At 47.6% G+C, this 6109-nt stretch overlaps 1 protein-coding gene across 5 annotated transcripts in view; it reads left to right on the top strand.

Annotated features, from left to right (window-relative positions):
* Positions 1-6109, top strand: part of FAM208B (family with sequence similarity 208 member B) — a 48488-nt gene that overhangs the window by 1309 nt on the left and 41070 nt on the right. The window lies entirely within an intron of this gene.

Below are 6109 nucleotides of genomic sequence, written 5' to 3'. Positions count from 1 at the left end.
CAGACAGCCACCCCAAGGCCTTCAGACCCTTTGACCCCTGCAGACAGCCACCCCAAGGCCTTCAGATCCCTTCACCCATGCAGACAGCCATCCCAAAGCCTTCAGACCCCCTCATCCCTACCCCAAGGCTTTCAGACCTCCTCAGCCCTACAGAGAGCCATCCCAAGGCCTTCAGACCCCCTCAGCCCTACCCCAAGGTCTTCCAACCTGTAGTAAAACCTTTTTAATTTCTCCTCGGGATCATATTGGCTATTCCAGGCTTTCCTCTCGCTGTGCATCCTGGTAAAGATGCGATTGGGAAAGGTGTTGTCTTTATTTTGTTTTTGTTGCTTTGTGGTCTCGCCTTGGGAGCTGGGTGAAGCCACACAGATGCCCTTCAGGAGAGCAGGATGGAGAAATGCACATCTTCATGTGCAGGATGAAGGCTGAGAGGCCTTTGTTCCCCTTTTGGACCCCTGCTGGGATGGGAATCAGCATTATGGGGGGAAAATTGGCATTAGAGGGGTGTTTCTGCACTGGCTTTGCACAGTTCTGCCTCCAGATCATCCCCAAACTGTCCTGCAGAAGCCTGGGCTCGCCATCTGTATGCATTCCTCAATAGGGGGAAATCTGGATAGAAAGAACTCCCTAGATTGCATTACTTTGCTCTGAAACTGGTTTTACACACTGCTTAGGTCTATTTTTAGCGTTCCTGTTAAACCTGGTGGGTTTTTTTTTTTTTTTTTGCATTAGCAGACCTAGTTTAAGTGTTCCCTGTTCCCAAATGGTAAAGGGGTACTGGTGGGACAGCAAGCTGGACATGAGCCAGCAATGTGCCCTCGCAGCCCAGAAAGCCAACCCTATCCTGGGCTGCATCAAAAGAAACGTGGTCAGCAAGGTGAGGGAGGTGATCCTGCCCCTCTGCTCTGCGCTGGTGAGGCCTCACCTGGAGCACTGTGTCCACATGTGGAGTCCTCGGGAGAAGGAATGACATAGACCTGGTGGAGCGCATCCAGAGGAGGGCAACAAAAGTGATCCAAGGGATGGAACGCCGTCATGCCAGATTTCAAGCTGCACAACTCTTGGAGGAGTTGTGTGGTAATCCAGGATGTTGAACCTGTCTAGATTAAAACCAGCTTCTTTTACTTTCTCTTCTGCTGTTATTCACTGATTTTCTTCGTAGCTTCACCCCAGGTGAAGAGAAGGAGCACTGGGACAAATCATAGAATCATTTGAGTTGGAAGGGACCCTTGAAGGCCATCTAGTCCAACTCTCCTGCAATGAACAGGGGCTTGTACAGCTCTATCAGAATGAAGCGTGGATATTGGTTAAAATCACTTTGAGACAAGAAAGAGAAATCATTATCGTTTTTGGGAAATGCTGTTTAGGCATTGTTTGGCTTTTTTTTCTTCTCTTTCTGGTGATGAAATAACTATTTGATAGTTCTCGTGGTTATCTAAAAGTGGCATGTGTGTGGGTAGATTTTAATATTTGGCTTCGTTTCTGTTTCTACTGGAAACTGTAAGCATGTCTTGGTAATTTCCATAGCCAAAGGGTTCACAGAGAATGTGCGGTAGAGCTCTGTCGCTGCATCAAGCAGAGCAAGAAAATGAAAGAGAGAAAGTCCACACTCAAAGAAGAGCTTCCAGAGTAAGAGCAAAAGGAATGACATGAAACAAACCAAGAAAGGATTCAACCCTGTTTCAGGCTTTCTCAAAGACAAAAGGACTGGCAGATTGGAGGAGTATAAGTACAGTTTTCCAGGCTGGTGATTATCTGCCCAATTTGTCCAGCCACAATCCTTTTTCTTTTTTCCCTTTTCCCAAATGGAAACATGGTGAAACATCACACAGCAAAGGTAAACCTTTGTCATCAGTGGGTCTTGAGTTTGCTGTGCACACATTTACAGCTCTCCCTCAGCGCTGGGTCTGACTGTCTTAGGCCATCATGGCTACTGGTTTCGTAAAGAAAGGGACATTTTAGTTGTCTAAGTGCTAAAATACTCATGATAGTGCCAGATTTGGGAAGAGTCAACACAGAGACCTGCAGATGAATGACTCCACAAAGTGGCAACCCAGTAGAAGATGGTAGAAGAGGAGAGCTGCAGCAGGAGGAGGCTTCGAGGAGCATCTGTGGAAATGAAAGGCAGCGCCAACTGTGTGATGAATTAATGAGGGGAAGCCTGTGATAACCCTTCAAGATAACAACTTCAGTTACGTGAGCGGCTGAAGGTAACAGGAAGGAGGTTATGAAATCAAATAGATGTTACTTGGAAGGTTTCTCTGGAACAGGATTCCTGCTCTGAGTAGGTTGTCACCAACGTCAGAACGGGGCAACTCTGGCTTTGCCCATCCAAGAGTGGGGACTCCCATGTCTCTGTGACCTGTCCAAAAGCCGAATCACCCTCCAGGATAAAAAAAATTCAAGTTCTAGAAAGGTTGTTGATCCTCTGGGCAGAGTGGTGTCTCTTCTGAGAGGGTACCCTGCATAGTCTGACTCTGAAGAGATGATAGAAATAAATATTGTCTACCTGGATAACTGCATTTCCCTGCGTTTCTAGAGGGAATTTTACATACAGCCCAGCACCTGTTTTTTTTTTTTTTTTCCAGCTTATCAGCAACCTCTGTGAGTGTTTTAGGTACATCAAAGCAGGAAACTGCAAAAGATACCACAGCTCCATAGTTACAAGGCTCTTCTGTGCAAGCCAGCCACTCTCCTTCTGAGAATACAACGCACATTGCATAGGGATGATTTCTTTCCCCTTCTCCTGAATACTCGTGCTGCCTGCAAAGGTTTGTGGCTTGAGAGCTTCCCGAGGAAGAGCTGGTATCTTCGTGTTTAATAGATTTGGCTTTTTTCCCACAAATCTGAGGGGATTTTTGAACCCATCTGTAGCATCCTGTGGTGCGACCTTCGGAGAAGGCAGTTTGTTGTTGGAACCCCAGCTTTCCCTGTAGTCACCCTACAGATGTGAGGCTGTAACCGTTGTCTGCGTCTTCAGGTGTGAGGAGCAGGAAGGAAGAAAGCAAGAAAGCGAAAGAAAAAGAAGCAGCAAAGCTGCAAACGTGCCTGATACAGCAGGAGCAGCGGGAACGAGGTGCTTGTCTGGTGTAGAAGACTTTGTTTTGAGGTTGAAAAGCTTTGAAGAACGCAGATTAAAGTGCAAGAAAACCCCGAGAGGCTCAAATAAGCCAAAGCAAATGATTTCCTGCTTCTGTGCCTTGCTAACCGTGCCACACTGCCTGGACGTGGTCCCTGTGTGCACAGGACACCTGCTCTATAGCAGGGACCACAGAGCAGTCTCTGGGGTCTGCCTTGGTTGATCAGTTTGCAAATAGTCTGGCTTCATTTGGCTCCGTTTTAGGCTTACACTGACTGAGTAAAGAGACTTCTGTGCAGTATTGCTGCAGCACTAATGAACCAAGGCTCATTATGAAAGTTGGGCTGCACAGGCTGTAGCGAAGAGAAGTTTGCAGGCAAAGAGCTGATCAAGCAGGTAATCGTGTGTGTTTTGTAATTAAAGCAGAATTTCAAGGGACAGTTCATGTAATTGTCGTAGCAGCAAAATCAGGGTGGGAGATGAATAAAGAAGAGAGAAAGTGGATGTCAGCAGGAGGAGGGCGGTCTTAAGGAGAGTCAGCTTGCAGGACATGGACTTTCCAGTGATATGAAGTGGCATGTGGTGCCAGAACTGATGCTGGCAGTGAGGCCTGCTGTTACAGCTCACGCTAATGATGGCACTACACCCAAAAAATGGAAGAGATGGGATGGAGGAGGGCTGTGGGAAGGGGCTGTGTGGAGCCCATGTGACGACAACAGGATGAACACCGAGAGGTGAGCACTGTGGCTGTGTTAGAATAGCAAACCTTGTTGTCTAGTGCAAGTCTGTACTGGTGAGCAGTTCAAAAAGCGTGGGTTTTCCTCCTGGGCTGGCTTTGGAAGGGGCATGGATAACACTCATTGTGGATACACCTGGGCTCTGTTGGTGCCAAGCCATGCTGGGCTTCTCTATCCATGCACCCATCCACCCTCTGTCCATCCACCCTCTGTCCATCCACCCATCCTCCATCCACCCATCCTCCATCCACCCACCCAGCCTTCCTCTGTCTGTCCACCCACCCATCCATCCATCCATCCACCCATCCATCCATCCATCCATCATCCTCCACCCATCCCACCAACCCTCTGCGAGAAACCATCCCCCTTTCCCCTTAAGATGCCAAGGGGTGGTGCTGGCATATCCAAGCTGCTCGGAGGGAAAGCGAGCACTTTCACTTTTGCTTCTGGTGTAGGCACTTTCACTTTCCCCTGCTCAGTGTCTGTCAGCCTCCTCACAAGGGCTGCACGTGTCGATGCAGCTTGCAACGTGTCGGGGGTTTTGCTGGCGTTTCAGTGAGCACAGAGCTGAAGGAGCCTCTTGCATCTGAAAGGGGAGACGAGGTCACAGCGAGTCGTGGGACTCAGTGCCACGCTCTGCCTGCTCCATCTCGCCTCTTGATGTACGACTGCAGCAACTTTTTGGGGACTTTCATTTTTACACTGCAGCCGAACTCGAACGGAACAGAAGGAGCGATTGTTCGAGTTAGAACCTACCAACCTTCTGCTGACGCTGCATTTTGCAAAGCTTTTTAGAAAAGGCTTCAGCTTTCACCCCTGGAAGATACTGAATATTGGATGCGTTTTTGTCATTTAACACCCCACACCCTCCGTGTGTTTTCTGCTCCCGGAGGGGTTTTTAACCCCATCATCTCTCTTTTCAGTATCTCAGCGTAGAAACACACAGCTGGGTCCAAGCTCATGCATTTCGACATATTCTCATGCTCCAAGCTCCCAAACTTGTCAATGGTGTAAGGAGCTGCAAGGTAGGAGGAGCAGAATATTGCGTGGCTCCGGACATGAATGTTATTGTGGTGCTCAGGGCAGGAAGCAGAAGGGGACATCGCGTTCTCTTCAAGTTTTTGGAGCAGAGCTGGGACATAATTTGCTTCACATGGAGGAGCCTGACCGCCCTGACTGCTGCCTTGAGATCTAGAAGATGCAAGAGGGTGACAGAGCAAAACGAAAGGCAAGTGAGGAAAAAGTGAGCCAAGCTGGAGGGAAATAGCAAGATTTATCACACACGGGCAATGCTTCTTTTTTTTTTTTTTTTTTTCCTCCTGAGTTAGGAGGAAATGAAGTGGCAGATCAAAATGTACCCTTTAAAAATAGGAGTCAAACCCCAAGGAGATTTCAGGGCAACAGCTGATGCTATCTTATTGCCAAAGCAACAGGGGCCTTTCCGCTTGAGAGGCTAAAATGAGAACATATCTTCAAAAATGGCTGTGAAGTTTGTCTTAAAGAGGAACCAGCATGCAAAACGTGCTCTTCGCATGAGGTTTGGAGTTTCCACGTTTCTTTCCTCGTTGGTGATTGCTTTTTTTTTCTTTTTTTTGTCATGTTTCAAGTTCACGGGGTTGTAAGAAATAAACCTTTCCGATGCGTCCGTGTTGCAAAATCAGCTTGAGGTTTGAAATCTCGGAGATCATGAATCATTGCCAGTAATGAAGCTTTCTAAATGTGCAACAGAGACCAAGCCCAGGATTTCCTGTATTTCTACATGGCTCTTTTTTATTTAACATTTGGATTTGAACAGCTGCAAGAGCGTAAAAAACTGCAGGGCTTTCCTTTTTCTGTGTGTCAGTGTTTAATTTGTTGGTTGGGATGTGGATCTCCTGTTGGTGGGATGCTGTTGGGAAGTGTTTTTACTGGAGCTTGTTTCCTTAGGAGATGTTTGGAGAGAATTTGGGCTTTGGGTAAACTGCCACTTGAGGCTTTGAAGCAAGAGAAGCATGTTCTTTAAGACCTGAAGGTTTTTAGGGTAAAACTGATAACCCTGAGAAGCTGATCTGACCACGGACCAGGAAACCTCAGTCACTTTTTAGCAGAGAGAAAACTCTGACTTGCTCAGAGATCGGAAAGTTAATTCACCATCAGGTTTTGCTTCTGGCGGTTGTGAGCAACTGGACTTCTTTCTGTTGCAGCTTGAAGGGCTTGATGGCAAATTGGGAGCTCCCCTTCCTCCTGGCTGAGGGCATTTAGCTTTCAGACAAAGACCTGGGGGCTGTGTGGCTGCAGGGGGACTGCTGGAAAA

Source organism: Numida meleagris, chromosome 1 (genome assembly GCF_002078875.1).
Source record: "Numida meleagris isolate 19003 breed g44 Domestic line chromosome 1, NumMel1.0, whole genome shotgun sequence".
Lineage (NCBI taxonomy): Eukaryota > Metazoa > Chordata > Aves > Galliformes > Numididae > Numida > Numida meleagris.
This window is presented reverse-complemented; position numbering and strand designations above follow the sequence as displayed.